Source organism: Heteronotia binoei, chromosome 16, assembly GCF_032191835.1.
Source record: "Heteronotia binoei isolate CCM8104 ecotype False Entrance Well chromosome 16, APGP_CSIRO_Hbin_v1, whole genome shotgun sequence".
Classification (NCBI taxonomy): domain Eukaryota; kingdom Metazoa; phylum Chordata; class Lepidosauria; order Squamata; family Gekkonidae; genus Heteronotia; species Heteronotia binoei.
The window spans coordinates 48539792-48558948 of record NC_083238.1 but is presented as its reverse complement, the minus strand read 5'-3'; the positions used below and the strand labels follow the sequence as shown (position 1 = coordinate 48558948).

The window sequence follows — 19157 nt, the reverse complement described above, 5'->3', positions numbered from 1 at the left end:
GGAGGAGACTTGAGTTGCCGATTCACGGTACAGCGGAGAGAGTGCAACGTCGTGGAAGGAGTCAGGACGCAAAGATGGGCGTAGATAGGTCTGTGTCGGGTCGGTGGTGCGGTCGGGTTCGAGGATCTCAGAAGGAACCACGCTATGTACTGAAGGTGATCGAGATCGAATCGGAATCACCTCCACGGCCGTGGAGGTGTGGGGTGTAAGCCGAGGCATGTCGGTGATGACGTCAACCGGGGTCGACAATTCGGACGGCAGAAGTGGTTGAGTCGAAGTGGATGGAGCAGTCGAGGCCATGGTGTTATGGGGCTTAATGGGCGCCGAGTCCGCCGATTCGGAATGGCGAGCCGATTCGGAATGGTGAGGTTTCTTCGGCGCCGAATCCGAGTGTCGAGGCTTCTTAGGCGCCGACTCCGATTCGGAATGACGCAGCTTTTTCGAAGATTTGTGGCCGGTTTCGGCGTGCTTCGAAGGTCGTTTCCCGGACTTGTGCGTCTTTTGAGACTGAGGCGCGGCCGGGGAAGCCGAATCTCCCGCTCGAGGTGGGGGAGGCGGCGAGTCGGAGGTGGGCATAGCCCGCAAGGAGCGTTCTAAGAGGAAAGCCTGTAGTCGTGCAGCGCGGTTTTTGCGTGCCTGCTTGCCGAAGTTCGCACAATGCGGGCAAGCGTCGACTCGATGGCCTTCCCCGAGGCAGAAAAGGCAGTGACTGTGGCCGTCTGTGGTGGGGATTTTAGCCCCACAGTGCCTACACTTTTTAAAGGTAACCTTCCCTTCCATACGCCCCGGACGGTGGGGGGGGGAGGGAGGGAGGGAACGGTTGGAAAAGGAAAAGAAAAGCGCAGAAACGGAGTATATTTTTTTTTTTTTCTTTTTTTCAGGACGAAAAAAGGGGAAAGAGAAACGATACCAGATAAAGCGGAGAGTGAAGTCCAAAAAGGAGATGAGCTGAGGAGAAGACGAGCTAAGGAAGAGCGCAGCGAGGAAGGTGTTGTCCGGGCGGCGGAAAGGAAGAAACTGAGTGGAATGGGCGCTCCCCCCCCGCTCCAGGCATGCGCTGTCGCTGCCTGCTCCCCAGGGCGGGAGGGGAGCGCGCCAAAAGCGCTATAGGCGAGCTATTGGAACTCCGAGGAATGGATTCATTGCCTGCGGCAAGACCCATGTGTGGGACTGCACAGAGACCACGAAGAAGATCATAGCTGTTATGATTAAGCAAACTTAGACTTTAGCAGGTATAAAATTGTATGAGATTTGCTACTGAGAAATAGAGTCTGTAAGCCTAATTACTAAAACTGGAGTTTAAGTGAATAAGAACGTATTAAGTGTTTTAACTGAGGGTATAATATGAGTTTGCTATCTGTTTTGCTTTTTCTATATATAGCTTAAGCGTGCTGTCCTGAGAGAAAACTGAAGTACAATAAAGCTTATCTGTTTTGAAAAAGTTTTCTGGATCTCATGTATTAGATCCTGAGAGCATCAGGTTGTTTGGGGGAACAGTGGTAAGAGAAAATACTTATGAATTATATAAAAAGAAAATTCCCCAACACCCATCTGTCTAAAATAATACCAAGATGCAGGTGTGTACTGTCCATAACACTTCCAGGTCAGAGCGGAGGATTAGTTATGCAGTTAAATTGCTTGCCCTCTGTTAATGTATGCATGTTGTTCTGATAAAAAGCTGCCCACAAATACCGTAACCAGACTCACAAGTGGAAGAGCAAAAGTGTAAGACAGCTTCATTTAAGCAAAAGGATCAGATATGATCACCATCTTCAAGTACTTGAAGGGCTGTCATATACAGGATGGTGTGGAATTGTTTTCTGTGGCCCCAGAAGGTAGGACCAGAATCAATGGGTTGAAATTAAATCAAAAGAGTTTCCGGCTCAACATTAGGAAGAACTTCCTGACCGTTAGTGCGATTCCTCAGTGGAACAGACTTCCTTGGGAGGTGGTTGGCTCTCCTTCCTTGGAGGTTTTTAAACAGAGGCTAGATGGACATCTGACAGCGATGAAGATCCTGTGAATTTGGGGTAGGTATTTGTGGGTTTCCTGCATTGTGCAGGGGGTTGGACTAGATGACCCTGGAGGTCCCTTCCAACTCTATGATTCTATGATTCTCCAACATGGTGCCCAGGCCTCATTTTGGGGAGGAGCTCACAGGAGCAGAGCTCCGAAACCTCTACATTTGATTGTGCTCTTTCTTCCTTACTGGCTTCTGGGCTCCTTTGTTCAAACCACTCGTGAGATTTTTTGCTAAACTCTCAGATTTGACAAACTTTCTAATATTTCCCCCTACAAAATAATGGGAATATAACCAAAACATATAAAGCAGACCAATGGAAATCTTCATCATGCCACTGTGGTTACACAGGAGAAAGTAATTTAAAAAGTATGTGAGTAAGGTTTTTATTATGACAATTCTAATTCAAGAAGCATTTTAAGTGGTAGCCAGTTGTTATATTTTTAACCCAACAGGAGATTCTACTGAGTAATGCAATGTATTGTTCTCTGACCTATTTCTAAGTTTTTTGCTTTTATAATCCATTTTTGCTTATTTAAATAACACCTGCTACTGAATTTTAGCTTATGTAATATAGGAGGCATGTCCAACTTCGAACAGGTTGTGATCTATTTTTTCCAGACAAAAGTGCTGGTGATCTACCACCATGAAAATTAAGTTTCAACTTAGTTTTTAACCCACCAAAGTTGGGTTCCACCGCGCCCCCCCCCCCACACACACTTTACAATGCACCTTCTGTCATTTACTGGTAAGCAAAATAAGCAACAACAAAACAGAGAGACGAAGATCCAGAAAGAACTGTGAACAGTTTTTCTTAAATTTTTATTGTTATAACTTTCTTTGACTGTCTTAATAACTTTCTTTAACATTTATTGAGTAATTTGTGTTAAATGTAGGTAAAGTATTGATCCAGGCTGATCTTGCACAATCTTTAAAACTTCGCTCTTCCTAATTAGTGAGACGTCTGAGCCTGCATTTCATCCACCAGCTTTTTGAAGTTGGGTGAATATTGCGTGAGGGCCAGTCTCAGGGAATCCTGGAGATATTCATCCGTCATGTTGGAATGCTGTGCACTCTTTGTCATTTTCAGATGGGAAAACACAGATTCTCACAAATAAGTTGAACCGAAACAGGAGTGTACAGCTTCACTGCATCTTCTCAAGTTGGGAAATTTGTCTCTAGGCACTAGCTTCCAAAACGATTCTCGCTCAGCATGGGTCTTGAAAAAAATGTCATTTTAAGGGTTACTATTTCATTTTCAAGAGATACCTTGTTCAATGAGTAATTTTTACTGATAGCAGCTGCAGTTTCCTTAATGTCCATATTTGCTTTGAATGGGTATGACAAGTACTCTACAACTTTTTTAATTCTTTGGAAGACACAGAATCTTTTTTTGAATTCCTGGATAACAGAGCAGATTTCTGTCACATACGTCTCATTCTGAAAAACAAAATTTGGATATTGTCCCAGATGGTCCTGCGTATTAGGAAAATGATCAAAAGTGTTGTTTGCAAGGTCAGTCATCATTAGCTCAGATTTGCTCTTGTAGGATGAAACTGTATTCATCATCTCGCCAATGCATTTGTTTTTACCTTGTAGTTCAATGTTCATATCTCTTAGTTTGCTTGTATAGTCAGCGAGAAATGCCAGATCACATAACCACTCCTCATCTTCCAACTCTGCTTTGTCATCTCTCCCCTCCTTCAAAAACCTTCTTATTTCATTCAGTAAATCACAAAATCTTTGCAGAAATTTGTGCCTACTTAGCCACCTTACATCTGTGTGCAAAATGACTTCCACCTCCCCTTCATCAAGAGTAAGATTGAAAAGCCGTCTTTGAAGTGATCTTCCACTAACTGAATTTACAATTTTGAAAGTGATGTCCATGGCAGTCTTTGTATTGAGTATCTTGCTTGCCAAAACTTGCTGGTGAATGATGCAGTGGTAGGAAAGGAAATCTGGAAAGTCATCAAGCTGTCTACAGAGGCCTATGAAATCATTAACCTCACCTGTCATTGCTCTTGCTCCATCAGTAGTGATAGAAACAAGTTTATGCAATGGAAGATTACACTTTGTCACAAAAGAATGGAAAGAGCTGAATATTTCCTGACCGGTAGTTCTCCCTCTTAAAGAAATCATTCCAAGTAGTTCTTCTTTAACACTAAAGTCTTCAAAAACCACCTGGATAAAGACTAGTAACTGGGCTATGTCTCTTATGTCTGTAGATTCATCCAGTTAGAGAAAGCAACACAAACATCCTCCAACAATTGTTCATTTGTGTCTCCACACATCTTTTCTATTCGCAGCACGACGGTGTTTCTTGACAATTGTACATCTTGAACAGCAGCTATAATCTCTTTCTTATTCTTAAATCCTTCAAAAAGATTGTTTGCTGCTTCAAGAAAACAATCTTTTACAAATTCTCCTTCATTGAAAGATTTGCATTTCTTTGCGATCAGGTTGCTGACCTTGAAGGATGCCATGGCTGCACTGACCGAATGTGACCTTGGCTTCGCCATCAACTGCTGCTGTGCAGCCAATTTAGATTTAAATTCTTTGAGCTTCAGTTTACGAATTTCACTTTTGGCTGGAAAATCAGCATCAAACTTATTGCTATGCAGAGCCTTATAATGACGCTCCAGATCACCCTTTTTTTTGGGCAAGGATACAGCGGCGTTACAAAGTAGACAACAATACTTGTCTTTCACCATGATGAAGAAGTAGTCCATTTCCCATTCATCATGAAAGTGATAGGTTTTGCTCTTCTTTGGAACACTCATCTTCGTTATACTGGGGTGGCTGGGGTGCTAAGTTAACACTGGCTGAATCTGTCACTGTCCCAAAGTATTAAAGATCAACAGGAACTGAAGACCTCTGGATGATGTCAAAACCACACATGCAGTTCTAAAAGTAAAAATAAGAATTCATCATACTGGCACCAATAATCAAATACCACCACACCAAACAATCATAAAAAAACCCCAAACACCTGTCCAGCAAACCATGCGACCAAGTGGGGCTGGTGATCTACCTCTGACCCCTCCGCGATCTACCTGTAATATAGTTATATTAATTTTCTGAGTAATTCCTTGTATATGTAAACAATTGCTGTTTTACCCACCATGTTCTGAAATACTGCTGTATGCAATACAAATATCAATAAAATTTAAATGGGGGGGGGGAGAAACATTTTAAGGAAGATGCTGAGCTGATATAATTTAGTCCACCTTCTGGTGATGTCAGGGGTGTGTGGCATATGCAAATGAGTTGTGCTAATGAGCTCCAGCACCTCTTTTTCTACTAAATGACTGCTGGTGGTACCTATGGGAGTCCCCTGATGTCTTTCCTGACACCCACAGAGTGCTTGAAGAAAGTAGGTGTGGCCAGGTGGGGCTTTTGTCCAACAAGGCTTCTGATTGGCTTTGCAGATTTTTTTAAAAAAAAAACACTGCATTGGCAGCATCCGACACCACTCCCCAAGTCACTTTGGAACTCAAAGTAAGCTGCAGCACCGATTTTGTGGCTGGCTCTGCATTCTGCGGCATCCATTTTGTGCTCAGAATTCCAAATCTGCCCACCAGCTCGACAAGGATGAGGACCCCTGATTTAAATTAAACAAAACCCACATACCCGACTTCTCCCAATGCAACACTTCTGCTGCTATAAGTAGCTGGTGCTACCACTAGCATTCCACCCAAGCGTGGGCAAACCTCACTTTGGAGTTACACACAAAACTGACTCTTGGGTAAATATCTGCCCAGAAATCAAAGCACTGGCACTTGACTGTTTGTTTATAACTTCCGTGCCAATGAAGGGCGCACCCTGCAGTTTGAGTGCTGTGGGTCTTGCTAACCTGGATACCGCCGACTGCTGCTGACAATGGGAAGGCTTAACTTGGAACACCTGAGTCAGCTGAGGAAGATCTGAGCTCAGCATCTGCCCTTCCTCTTTTGGCAGCTTTCTGGAGCCAGAGACTCCACAAGGGCCAAAGCGCTTGCTGCTTGTGACCCTGCATGAGTCAGGCTATCAGAAGCAGCCACAGGCAGCTCGTCACATGAAGCTGCCTTATACTGAATCAGATCCTTGGTCTATCAAAGCCCATATTGTCTACTTTGACCGGCAGCAGCTTTCCAGGGTTTCGGGCTGAGGTCTTTCCCATCACCTTCCTTTTAACTGGAGATTCCAGGGACTGAACCTGGGAACTTCTGCATGCCAAGCAGAGGCTCTGTCATTGAGCCATGGCCCCTCCACTTGGTTTAAATTTGCACTGAAGCCTTTTAGCTTATGTATGTTTTGTCTACATGTGTATTGTTTGTGTATTTTGCTCCATAAGCCCCTTTGAGCAGGAGAAAATCTGTACAATTAAAAAAAAATTCTCAGAGGCAGCCCCTATTAACCGTATTAATTCAGAAGATGTCTTAGTCTTAGTGGACATCTGCCTCCACAGATGTCTTAGTGGAGGCAGGCAGTGGCAAGCCACCTCTGAATGTCTCTTGCCTTGAAAACTCTACGTAGTCACCATAACTTGCCACTTTCCTCCACCACATAGCCACTTTCCCCCACCACGTAGCCACTTTCCCCCACCACATCTTGAAGTCATTCCAAGATCTGGCCTTCTGTGGATATGCAAATGCAGACAGTAGGCCAGTCATGGTTGAGAAACAGGATCCTGCAAATCTAGAAGAATTCCCAGGTTGGCAGTAATATCTTTGATATCGGGGGAGGGGATATATCCCTAAAAATGTGGAGTCCCAGCAGCATTATTGGTTGCCATAGCAACACAAAACAGCATACAAAAATGTAGCCAGAAGCAGTAGATTCTGGAACTGCCAGCCATACAGAGAGATGAAAACCCAAGCAGGCTGAGAGAGGTGAGTTAAAGCAGCAAAGAGTAGAGAGGAGACAAGCCAAAAAGCAATGGGGTGAGGAGGAAAAGGAAATTTCCCCTCCCTATGAGTTTCCCTGTTATTAAGAAAGATTATCTTCAATCTACCATCTTCAAGTCATCAGAACTGTCAGTACCATATTCTTCAGTTTGGTGTAGTGGTTATGTGTGTGGACTCTTATCTGGGAGAACCAAGTTTGATTCCCCACTCCTCCACTTGCAGCTGCTGGAATGGCCTTGGGTCAGCCATAGCTCTTGTAGGAGTTGTCCTTGAAAGGGCAGCTTCTGGGAGAGCTCTCTCAGCCCCACCCACCTCACAGGGTGTCTGTAGTGGGGGAGGAAGTAAAGGAGATTGTAATTGATTTAGAGAGAAGGGCAGGGTATAAATCTGCAGTCTTCCTTCTTTTTCAGTGGGGACCCAAAACACAGTGTATCCATCATAATATACAACAATACAAATAAAAGGAAGGTTCCAAGTTTTGATTCTACACTACAGTACCTGTTTATTTACACTTCAACCCACTTATTCTTTAAAAGTTTAGTTTTCAAGCAAATTGACATATCTTTTTTATTAGTGAGCCAGGCACTGTATTTATTAGCTCACTTGAGACACACAAAAATGAAAGACTGATGCCGTGACAGACACACAGTCAACATTTTCAGGTTTTCAAGCAAGATTCAAAGGGAATTAGAAAAATGCATCCTGCACATTGTTTCTGCAACCCCCCCCCCCCAAGATTACAACCATCCCTGAATTAAACTAATATCGAAGTATTTCTTATAATCTCCAAGGATTCTAATTTTTAATTTATTAAAACATTTACATCCCACCTTTCCTCATGGTTCAAGGCAGCTTAAGATAATACTTAAAATATTCCCAGCTAAAATAAAAAATAAAACAATGAACCCCAAGGGTCTCCCTCTCTCTCCTCCCCCCAAAGTGGTGCCTCACAGCAAAGTTCATATTTCCTTATCCCCACATGTCGAGCTTGCTTACCTCGACTGAGGGAGAAATCATGTGCATGTTGACATTAACATCTAGTATTACTAGTCAAGTGATGTTATAAACCTCATGTTTCTAGGAAACAGAGGCAATTTCCCAACAACATTCCAGGTGGAGGGTATTACAGAAAGACTATTTCCTTGTACTTATCTTGGAGAAAGCAAGCAACGAGCAACAATTATTCTTCAAGAGCACACACTCTCCAAAAGTTTCATAACCGCACACCTAGCAGTCCCTCAGGACTCTTCATTGGGGTTTCTGTAAAGCAGTCCCTAGTTAAGGTTGTGGGGTTCCTCCTAGCCACTGATGGGGGGGAGGCTACAGGCCTGGTGCTAGGAGTTCTGCCACCCCAGGTAAGAACCCCCACCACCACCCGTGGTGCGACCTTCCTCCCCCACCCCTGGCAGGTGAAAGCAGCCTGACATGTGGACAGAGAGGGTGCTTGGTGCTGAAGGCCAGGTGCTGCTCTAGGCAGCTGCCTAGCTGGCCTACTGACTCCTACATGCTGGCCATGGGGAGTGGGTTGCACAACACTCCAGGTTGGCAAACTGTTGGGAGATTTGGTGGTATAGCATAGGGAGGGGTACTATGCCATACAATTCACTCCTCAAAGCATCCATTTTCTCCAGGGGAACTGATGCCTGAAGTCTAGAGATTATCTGTAATTACAGGCAATTCCCAGGTCCCACCTGGAAGCTGGCATCCCTATGCCCAGCACATGACCATACACCTCAACCACAGCAGGACTCAACCATAGCTAGATGGTATCAGCAAGCCAAGGACCTGGTGGGAAGGCCTTTCACGTTACATAGGACGTATGTGTACAGTACACATACGTCCTATGTAACGTGAAAGGCCTTCCCACCAGATCCTGAAAGGTACTTCTTTTCCTGAAAGAGCTTCATTGAGAAATGCTTCTCATATATTTACAGGATTGGGGATACAGGGAAAAAATCCCAAGGAGGTAAGGATGATCAGCCCAATTAAATATAGAAAAGATAGTACTGTGCCAAAAGAATAAAATTCAGTGTCTCAGTACTATACTTTCGGGGATGCAAGCTGTGTAAAGAATAGGCAATATTATTAACTGATGTGAAAAAATTGCCAAAATGCATTGGGCTTTGAAGTCCCAATAGCAAGCCAAAGTGCAAAACAAGACCTGCAGGTGATTGAACTGCACCGCCCGACCCTGAACATCATGCATGGTGCATGTGGCTTGATTGCATGTACAACTGCAGCAAGGGAAATAAAACCCCTCTAATGACACGCAAATTGCAACACACAGCAGAAGCCCCTTTGCGGTTGAGAAACAAGACAGGTTAAACCGTAATAGTTTTTCCACCCAGCAAAACTGTTTCGAACACATCATTACGGACGAGGGTCAACCTAATTTCGGCACAGCCAGAGGCCTTCACGGCACATCACAGAAATAGATATTGTAAGGAGGCTGCTCTCTCCTCATTAGAGAAAAGCAGGCTTGACGCGGTTTCTAACAGGGCGACGGGAAAGTAGGCAGAATTACACAGATTTAGTGCTGTGAGACTAATGAATTCCAAGGTTTTTGTTTAAATCAGAAAGGAGAAAAGATCAAACGTTTTCTACCCTACCAACCAGACGCACTCAATGAAAGCGGGATACCTTTTCAGATATGCATGAAAGCATAAGATCCCCTCTGTTCCCTCCGACATCCTATACCACAACACTGTAACCATAGGCAATTAGGAATCCCGTAAAGATTACAAAGTGCTTAAATCTACTGTACCCGGGGCTTTTCTTCTGGGAAAAGAGGTGCCGGAACTCTCAAGGAAATGAAGGAGAAGCACATGAACGGTTTTTGAGAATGTTGTTTCCATGAAGAGGTTCTGGAACTCCATTCCACTGCATTCCCCCAGGGGAAAGGCCCTGGTTATACCTACAGATTTCCTGCAGCATCCCTATTTTTTTAAATTAAAGGCATACAGAAAGCACTACAACACATATTCCCCTGGTGTAAGCCTGGGATCAACAAATCTAAGGGTACCTAGGAGAGCCAGTTTGGTGTAGTAGTTAAGTGCGCAGACTCTTATTTGGGAGAACTGGGTTTGATTCCCCACTCCTCCACTTGCAGCTGCTAGAATGGCCTTGGGTCAGCCACAAGTTCTCTCAGGGCTGTTTTGCTCAAGAGCAGTGCTGGGAGAGCTCTCTCAGCCCCACCTACCTCAGGGTGTCTGTTGTGCAGAGGGGAAGGGAAAGGAGATTATAAGCTGCTTTGAGACTCCTTTGGCAAGCGAAGGGCAGGGTATACATCCAATCTCTTCTCTTCTTCATTGGGTGCCTAGTATTTTCAGTCATTTGCTCTAAGAGCCTCTTGGTGATTCTCAGTAGAAGCCATGGATCAGTAGCAGAGCATCTGCTTTGCACGCAGAAGGTCCCAGGTTCAATCCCTGGTATCACAAGTTTGAAAGGATCAATTAGTAGGCGAAGTAAAAGACTTCTACCTAACAAACTGGAGGGCTGCTGCCAGTCTGAGTAGACAATACTGACCTTGATGGACCAGATGGCCGGATTCAGCATAAGGCAAATTCACATGTTCAAGTGCAAAGCTTATTTAGAAGGAAGTTTTAGTCCAATGGCACCCTTAAGAAGCGTGCATGCACACAAAAGCTTATACCCAGAATTAAACTTTGTTGGTTTTAAAGGTGCCCCTGGACTCAAAGTTCGTTCTGTTGCTTCAGACCAACATGGCTATCCATCTGAACAAAGGTTATTTAGGTGAGGGACAGAGGTTAGCTTTGGGCTGTGATGACAACAAGGATTACCCCATATTTATGTATATGTTACAACACCTTTGTTACAGCTTTTAAAAAATGACAGGAACCGGTAAAGAGTTTAGAATTAGGTTTTGTGGCAGCAATAATTAGAAAGTATGGTCATTAAAATATAAGCCCCCTTAAGGATGGGGGAGGGGGGAGTCTGGCTCCTAAATTTTTGGAGCTTCTCATAAAACCAATGAAAACCTGTCAAGTCTTGGTATGAGCCAGGGGTGGCCAAACTTGTTTAACGTAAGAGCCACATAGAATAAACATCAGATGTTTGAGAGAAGGAAGGAAGATGGGGAGAAGGGAGTGAGGGAGGGAGAGGTGGAAAGAAATCAGCTTTAACTTTAAATGCATTCTCCAAGCTGCTACCTGGCTTGGCTCAGAAGTGTGGTGGGGGCTCCAATAGTCACACAATATGTGTGAAAGAACTCCCAAGTCACAGTTTGGCCCCCTCTGGTATAAGCCATCCACCAGAACAGACCCTCAGACTGAAAATTCTGCTTGAAAACCTAAAATGATTAATGTTTAACTTAGATTTACAGACCAATCTGCCATCTCCTGGCAGAGGCGAAGCACGTATTCAGCACACACAAAATTAATCGCATACTTTTGCATAATTTTAGCAACTTTCTAAAATGTGAAACAAGGGAGGTGGAAATCTATACCAAAATTAGTGCTCATTTGCTAAGAGGAATAGTCCTCTTAGAGGTGAGGCAAATACACAATATTACATCACATATCAGGCATACACAAGATTCATCGCATACCTTTGCATAATTTTAGCAACTGTTCAAACTGTGAAACCAGGAAAAATATCTCTACCAAAATCAGTGCTCACTTGCTAAGAGGAAATGATTCCTGTTAAGAGCTGAGTGAAATGCACTTAATATTACTTCACATATCCACAGAGTTCAGGCCTGGCACTAAAACAGGTTCTAGGGGGTAAGACCAAATTAAGCTATTAGTGTGCTCTGTTGCTTTCACACTTTATAACAAAGCAACCAAACATCAAAATAACATACACTCAGATATCCCAACCTTAAAGCAACTCTGACAGTAAAGAAGAAGACTCTGTTTTTATTGAACGTTAACGAGGAGGCTGCACCATGGCTGGTGCATGGGAGTAGACCAAGTAAGCGGCCGCCTCTCTCCACACACGTGTCTGTCTTCCCCAGTGGAAAGAAGGCTCCATGGAGTGAAGATGCTGCCCAACTGGTCTTTCGTTCCCCAGGTCTATTACAGACCCGGAAATGCAAAAGTGGATGGCGCCTGCACAGTGCGTTCCTTGGAGCCTGGCAGGGATAAATTAACCCATTGTAAAAGCTGAAGAAGAGCTAATTGCAGTTTCTAAAAATTGGCTCCTGTTGAAGTTGTATGCTGCCACTCATCCTTTCTGCTCCACTTTAACAGAGCCATGGGGTGGAAGCTATAGTTCAGTGGTAGAGCATCTTTCTCACAGGCACAAGGTCTTGTCACTGGCACCTCCAACTAAAAGGACCCAGTAGAAATGGTCATGTGAAGGTCTTGTCACTGGCACTTCCAGCTAAAAGGATCAAGCAGTGTTCTCACAATTTTTATTGCCTAATCTCAAATTTAAACAAAAAATAAATTAAAAACCCTATAAATTAAAAATGTAAATAGTTTCAAGTTTCTTCATTTCTCCTACAATTCTGGTTTAAAAACCCCCCAAAAACTGGGGGGGGGGCACTAGTGGGCAGCTCGTCTAGGGCACCAAAAATCCTAGCACCGGCCCTGGGCTGCACTCGTTAGCCACCTTGGTGAAAATAGATTGCATCCATCACATAAAGCAGTGCCTGCAAAACTGAACTATTTCGGCAGGCCTTTGACACTTAAGCTGGGAGAGGACTGGCACCCTATGCTGCTGAGGAATCACGATCATTATGGGATCACTGTTAGATAAGGAAGATCCCACCTATATTGTACTGAACAGCACCATAAAACGTTTTAAAACGTTTTAATTGTACTTTATTGCTTTTAAACTGTAATCATAGATGTCTGAACTGAACTGATTGTTAGCCGCCCTGAGTCCGTTTGTGGAGAGGGCAGAAAACAAGTAGAAAGTAATAAATAAATAAATAAATAGCACATCACCTGAAGCAGTGCTTTCGTAACATATTCCAAGAAACCTGGTTCCTCATAAGCTGATCAGCAGTTCATAGAGCCGAAGATCAGGTATGAAGGAAAGGTTTCCCTAGAAGACAACTATCCCCATTGCTACTGATCTTTCCCTGCAATGTACAAGTGCAGAAGCACGTATGCTAGATTGTATTAGCTGTTCAAAGCAGGCCAACAGCAAAGTCAACAGTCCTGACCTCAAGTGAACCATGTGGAGCTTGGAGCTGAACTCTCTGGAACATGCTGTCATTTTACAGCAGGTGGGCAAAGATTCACTCGCGAGCAAGCGGATGTGAAAACTGGTCTCAGAAGGCAGGGCATTCGAAAACGAGCAAAAAGGTGTCAGGAAAAGGCACTGTTCATTTCTTTTAAAAAATGCTTTTGGTAACCAGAACTGCTGCAATGAACTCTTCAAAGAAACTTGTGGGGAGGAAGGGATTAGGACTGTTTGCCCGTCACCACAAGGGGGCAAAACTCAAAGAGAAATGTGTCTGTGTGTACCCAGCGAAGACAAGCTATGAAAACAGGTTTCCACGGGGGTGGGGGGGGGGGTGGGGTGGTCACCCACCGTTAAGAAACGTTGTGCAGTGCCCATCTTCACCCTACGGCTGAATGGTCAAAGAAAGCCGGCCACACTGTAGCCATACTGATTTCAAAATCCCATGGCTGGCACCGTCTCCACTGCTTAATGTACAAATGTCCATTTCTATGCAATAAAATAATTTCTCATGAAAAAAAAAAGAAACTTTCAATGGAAGGCACAGTTCCCGTCTGTGTACACAACTTTAGATCATAAGCCTAAGAGCAAGACAGAAGCTATTTTATTATTTTTATTAGATTTTATTACAGCTGGGCTCAAAAGCTATGCTTTTGGGAGGCCCTAAAATTACATTCCCAAGAACTGGCTTAAAATTACATTCCTAAGAATCAAGTGTGAGTTCAGCGGCACCTTTAAGACCAACAAAGTTTTATTCAAGGTATAAGCTTTTGTGTGCAAGCACACTTGTTCACATACAGTGGAACAAGATGTCTGCAACCATAACAATTAACTCTTTCATTATCTGTATGCCAATTTGCTACTACGAACAGGTCTTACCAAATGCGTTATTCCAATCTTAGCTGTGTTTATTGCTCAGTTATCTTGACTCTGATTAGCCCTTTCTGGCAACTAACCTTCCCCACTATCTATATGTAACGTTTGACGAAATCTGTTTCAATGTATTGAAGAAGTGTGCATCTACACATGCTAAAGTCTCCCAGTTCTTGTTTATACCCAGAGCTGGACTCAGACCCAGTTCTCACATCTGTTTGTTAACCCTGTTCATGGATCTTACCAATTGCTTTAATCCAATCTCGGCTATAATCCTCCAGTTACTTATGCATCTTGGCTCTAACTAGCCCTTCCTAGCAACTAACCCAGCAGTAGTCAAACTGTGGCTTGGGAGCCACATGTGGCTCTTTCACACAATATTGTGTGGCTCTCAAAGCCCCCACCGCTTGTCAGCCAGCCTGGAGAAGGCATTAGTCTCTTTAAAAGTACTATGTTTTAATGTACTACGTCTGTCTCTGTTTTAAATTGATTTATGTATCATTTTATGGATACATAAGCTGCCCTGAGCCTGCTTTGGTGGGGAGGGTGGGATAGAAGAGGAATAAATCAAACGGCCCATTGGACTTACCGTGAGGGGTCCTTCTCCTCAGAGGTTCGGAGGACATCTCTGTGGGTTATTCCTACTATTCCTTCAGGGAGGCAGGAACACTTTTTTCAACTTCCTGTTGGCGCCTTCGGAATAACCCCGCCCTCAGTTGTGGGACTCCGAAAGCAGTGTCGTCTTCCCTCTAACTAGAAGGACTATAAACACAACTAACAACTCGTTTTAACATGTAAACTGTAAACTTGAACTCCGATAATACTGAAAGTAACACAGTACAAGGGAGATAGGCTATAGAAAGAAACCTAAGCGATGAAATGAATCTGGGAGTGGCGAGATGTCCTCCGAACCTCTGAGGAGAAGGACCCCTCACGGTAAGTCCAATGGGCCGTTCTCCCTCAGAGGTTGTCGGACATCTCTGTGGGACCTATCAGAGCAGTCCCCTTTAATCGGGTGGGTCTTCATCGCTGACCTCCCCCAGAACATGCAGTAATACCTTTCTCCCAAATGCTGCATCTGCTGATGCCATGGAATGGATCTTATAATGTCTTATGAATGTAGACGGAGAGGACCAAGTAGCAGCTCTACACACCTCTTCGACTGAAGCCCTATTCAGCAGTGCCGCGTTTGTGGAGGCACTCCTAAGAGAATGTGCCGTGATTCCTCCAGGTACCTGTAACCCTGATGCCCTATATGCTTCGCTGATACAGGCCTTCAGCACTGCACTGATGGATGAATTAGACATCTTGTCTCCCACTCTTGGAGGAGAGATGTTGATGAACATGGATTCAGTTTTTCTAATTGACTCAGATCGTAGAATGAAAATCTTCAAGGCCCTGCGCACATCTAACGTATGCCAGACTACCTCCTTTGGGTGTTTGGGTTCTGGACAAAAGGTGGGTAAGTAGATTTCTTGTGAGCGGTGGAACCTAGAAGCAGCCTTAGGAATGAAGGAGGGATCCGTGCGCAGAACCACCTTTTCTTTGTGGAACACGCAAAGACCCGCCTTCACTGATAAGGCCCCCAGTTCCGAGACTCGACGTGCAGATGTGATGGCTACTAAGAAGAGAGTTTTCATTCGCACCCATTTTAAGTCCACCTCTCGAAGGGGCTCAAATGGCTTCTTGGTAAGCGCTGATAAAACGGTATGGAGCCGCCAAGACGGAAAGCGATGGACTGTCGGAGGAGATTTCGATTTTGCCCCCTGCAAAAATAATTGGATGTGTGGATGTTGAGATAGCCTATACCCTCCAACGACCGGTAAGACAGTGGACAGGGCAGCTATCTGCCTTCTCAGCGTAGCTGGTTTTAACCTGGACTCCAGGCCCTCCTGTAAAAACGCTAGTATCTCCGCAATGGAAGGGGAAAGCGAAGGAACCTTTTTCCTACGACACCATCGGACAAAGGCCTTCCAGGTGGTGTTGTATATGCGAACTGTGGAGGGCCTTCTTGATGCTAGCATAGTGTCCGTCACCTCCGGAGAGTAACCTAGATTTCTGAATGTCTCCCGCTCAATCTCCACGCGGTCAGATGAAACCACCCCGGGTCGGGGTGCCACACCGGACCCTGATGAAGCATGTCGGGAGGAACTGGAAGTGACATTGGAAGGTCTATTGATAGCTCTGTCAACATTGAGAACCACGGACGCCGTGGCCAATAGGGAGCTACCATGATGATTTCCGCCTGTAGAGCTCTCACCCTCCGCAGTACTCGAGAAACTAGAGGGACCGGAGGAAATGCATACAAGAGACCTGGAGGCCATATGGCTGTCAAGGCATCTGTCTGTTCGGCTTCTGGATGGGAGAACCTTGTGAAGTACCTTGGTAGTTGCGCATTTGTGTTTGAAGCGAAAAGATCCACCTCTGGTAGACCCCAACGCTGGCATATGAGGTCGAATATGTCTGAGCTGAGGGCCCACTCGCCCTCGCAGATTTCCTGTCTGCTTAACCAATCTGCCTGTATGTTGTCCTGGCCTCTGATGTGTTCCGCCCTTAGAGAGGCCAGATGTTTTTTTTTGCCCATGTCAGAATTCTTGATGCTTCCCGGTGCAACTGAGAAGACCTGGAGCCCCCCTGGTTGTTCAGATACGCCTTGGCTGTGATATTGTCCGTTCTGACAAGCACATGCTTCTGTAACAATTGGGTCCTGAATGCAACCAGGGCTAGACGAATGGCTCTGATTTCTAGCAGGTTGATGGGAAGCAGACTCTCGGACTGAGACCACCTGCCTTGGACTGGCTTGTCCTGAAGAGAAGCTCCCCAGCCCCCCAGGCTGGCATCTGTGAATACCTCCAGGTATGAGGGAGGATGGAACAACTTGCCCTGGCGAAGATGAGACAAGTCCGTCCACCATCGCAAACTCCTCTTGACTGACAACGGAATTATCAGATTTATGGCCTTTCTCTCCATTATCTGAAGTTGAAATGGTCGTAGGAACAGTTGAAGAGGCCTGGAATGGAATCTGGCCCATTGAATCATGTCTATGGTCGATATCAAAAGTCCCATTAGTTTGGCAAGCAACATCAGAGGTGATGATTTGCTCTGGATGACCCTGGAAGCCAAATCCTTGATGGCCCTGGCCTTGGACAGAGGTAGAAATAGCGAATTGCAAGTGGAGTCGATCATTGCGCCTAGGTGCTCCAACCTCTGACTCGGCTGAAGTGAACTCTTTTCTTTGTTCACCAGGAATCCGTGAGACTGAAGACACTGAATGGCCAGAGTTGTCCCCCGAAGGGATTTCTCCTTGCTGTTGGATCTGACCAAGAGGTCGTCCAGATAGGGGTGAATGTGAATACCCTGCTTCCTCAGCTGGGCTATTGGGTGAATTAACATTTTGGAAAAAACTCTGGGCGCTGTTGACAGGCCAAAGGGTAAGGCCCTGTATTGGAAGTGCTGATTCAGTACCACGAACCTTAGAAAACGACGATGAGAAGGGTGGATAGGGATGTGGAGATAAGCTTCGGTCAGGTCTATGGAAGTGAGGTACTCCCTGACAATAGAGAGTCCATAATGAATCTCAAGGTTTCCATTCTGAAGTGACGTACTTTGACATAGCGATTTAGAAACTTGAGATCCAAGATGGCCCTCCAGTCGCCATTCTTCTTGGGTATGGTGAAAAGGATGGAGTATACGCCTTTCCCCTTCTCCAACCCTGGGACTAGTTCGACTGCTCGAATGTCGATAAGATGCTGAATTGCTTTTGAGGTGATGAGACGTTTGTGCTTCTGCTTGGGGGAAGGTGATCTGACAAATCTGTCTGGTGGAATGCGATGAAACTCTATTGAATACCCCTCTTTTACAATTTCTAAAGACCATTGGTCTGCCTGAGAGGCCTCCCAGGCTTCTGCAAAGTGGAGTAGTCGAGCTCCCACCGGCACGTGACCGTAGTCATGCCTGCTTGGACTTGCCCTCTCTGTCAGGCTTGTCCATTTTGGAGAAGTTATTACGATTGAATTTGGAGCCGAATGAGCCTCTTTTGAAGGAATTCTTTGGTGTTTCCCAATTAAACTTCTTTGATTCAGAACGATATCTGGCCAAGGAATGTTGGGTCCGAAAGGACTGAGGGCCCCTCTTTTCATTCCTCCGAATGGATTTGGGCATGGCCTTCTTTTTATCCCTAGTCTCTACTAGGATCTTGTCCAAAGCGTCCCCGAAGAGACGATCCCCTTGAAAGGGATAGGCTGCCACTGTGGATTTAGAGAGGAAGTCAGCTTGCCAAGCCCTAAGCCACAGGAGGCGTCTAGCCACAGTAGCGGAAGCCATTGTTTTAGAGGCAAAGGTCAGTATATCTAAGGTTGCGTCAGCTGTGAATGACGCTGCCTTAAGGATGCGTGAGGCGCCCTCTAACATGCGTCTGTTGTCCTCTGGTAACATCTGGAGTAACTTACGTACCCAAACAATGGACGCCCTGGAGACCAGGGAGGCCGCGGAGGACGCCTTAACTATCATGGCCACAGATTCGTACAATCTCTTCAAGGTTGCCTCAGCTTTTTTGTCCAGGGGATCTCTAAGAGAACCCTGGCCGTCCTCTGAAACCAGTCCCGAAGACTGTAGAGCTGCTACTGGGCCGTCCACAGTTGGAGCTTGTAACAACTCATTGGTATAGGCCGGCAGTGCATATAACTTCTTTACTAAGTGAGGAAACTGCTTAAGGGAAGCTGGCTTTTCCCATTCTGCTCTAACCTGCTTTTCAAAGTATTCTGGAAAAGGGAAGACTTGTTCAGAAGCTTCCCCCCTGGGCAAGAACTCAGAATTACCACTGGTTCTTGACTTAAACTTCTTAGATTTAGCTACCTTGATTTCCTCATCAATAGGGCCCTCCTCAATTTCTAAGGCTGAAAGCGTTTTGGCTAGAAGGAACTGGTAATCTTCCTGATGGAAGAAACGACTAGCCTGTTCAGGAATTTTAACCTCTTCCTGTTCCTCCTCAGAGAAACATTCCCCCTCTTCCCTGTCTTCCTGGTCAGAGTCAGATGCCATAGTCTCGAGCTCTAAGGATTGGGAAGACTGCACTGGGGCCTTACGCGCTGCCTTAGTGGGCCAGGAGAAAGAGCGGGGAGGGTCTGCAGGAAAGGTTGATCCTTGAGGGAGAAGCCCCAGCCGGGCGCAAAAGGAGCCCATTTCCTCCTGCATAGCTCTTCTAATAAAAAGCATAGCCTCTGGAT

The 19157-nt window shown here is 45.2% G+C and overlaps 1 protein-coding gene across 1 annotated transcript in view; it reads right to left on the bottom strand.

Annotated features, from left to right (window-relative positions):
- Positions 1-19157, bottom strand: part of ALS2 (alsin Rho guanine nucleotide exchange factor ALS2) — a 99411-nt gene that overhangs the window by 67389 nt on the left and 12865 nt on the right. The gene's annotated exons all lie outside the window — the stretch shown is intronic.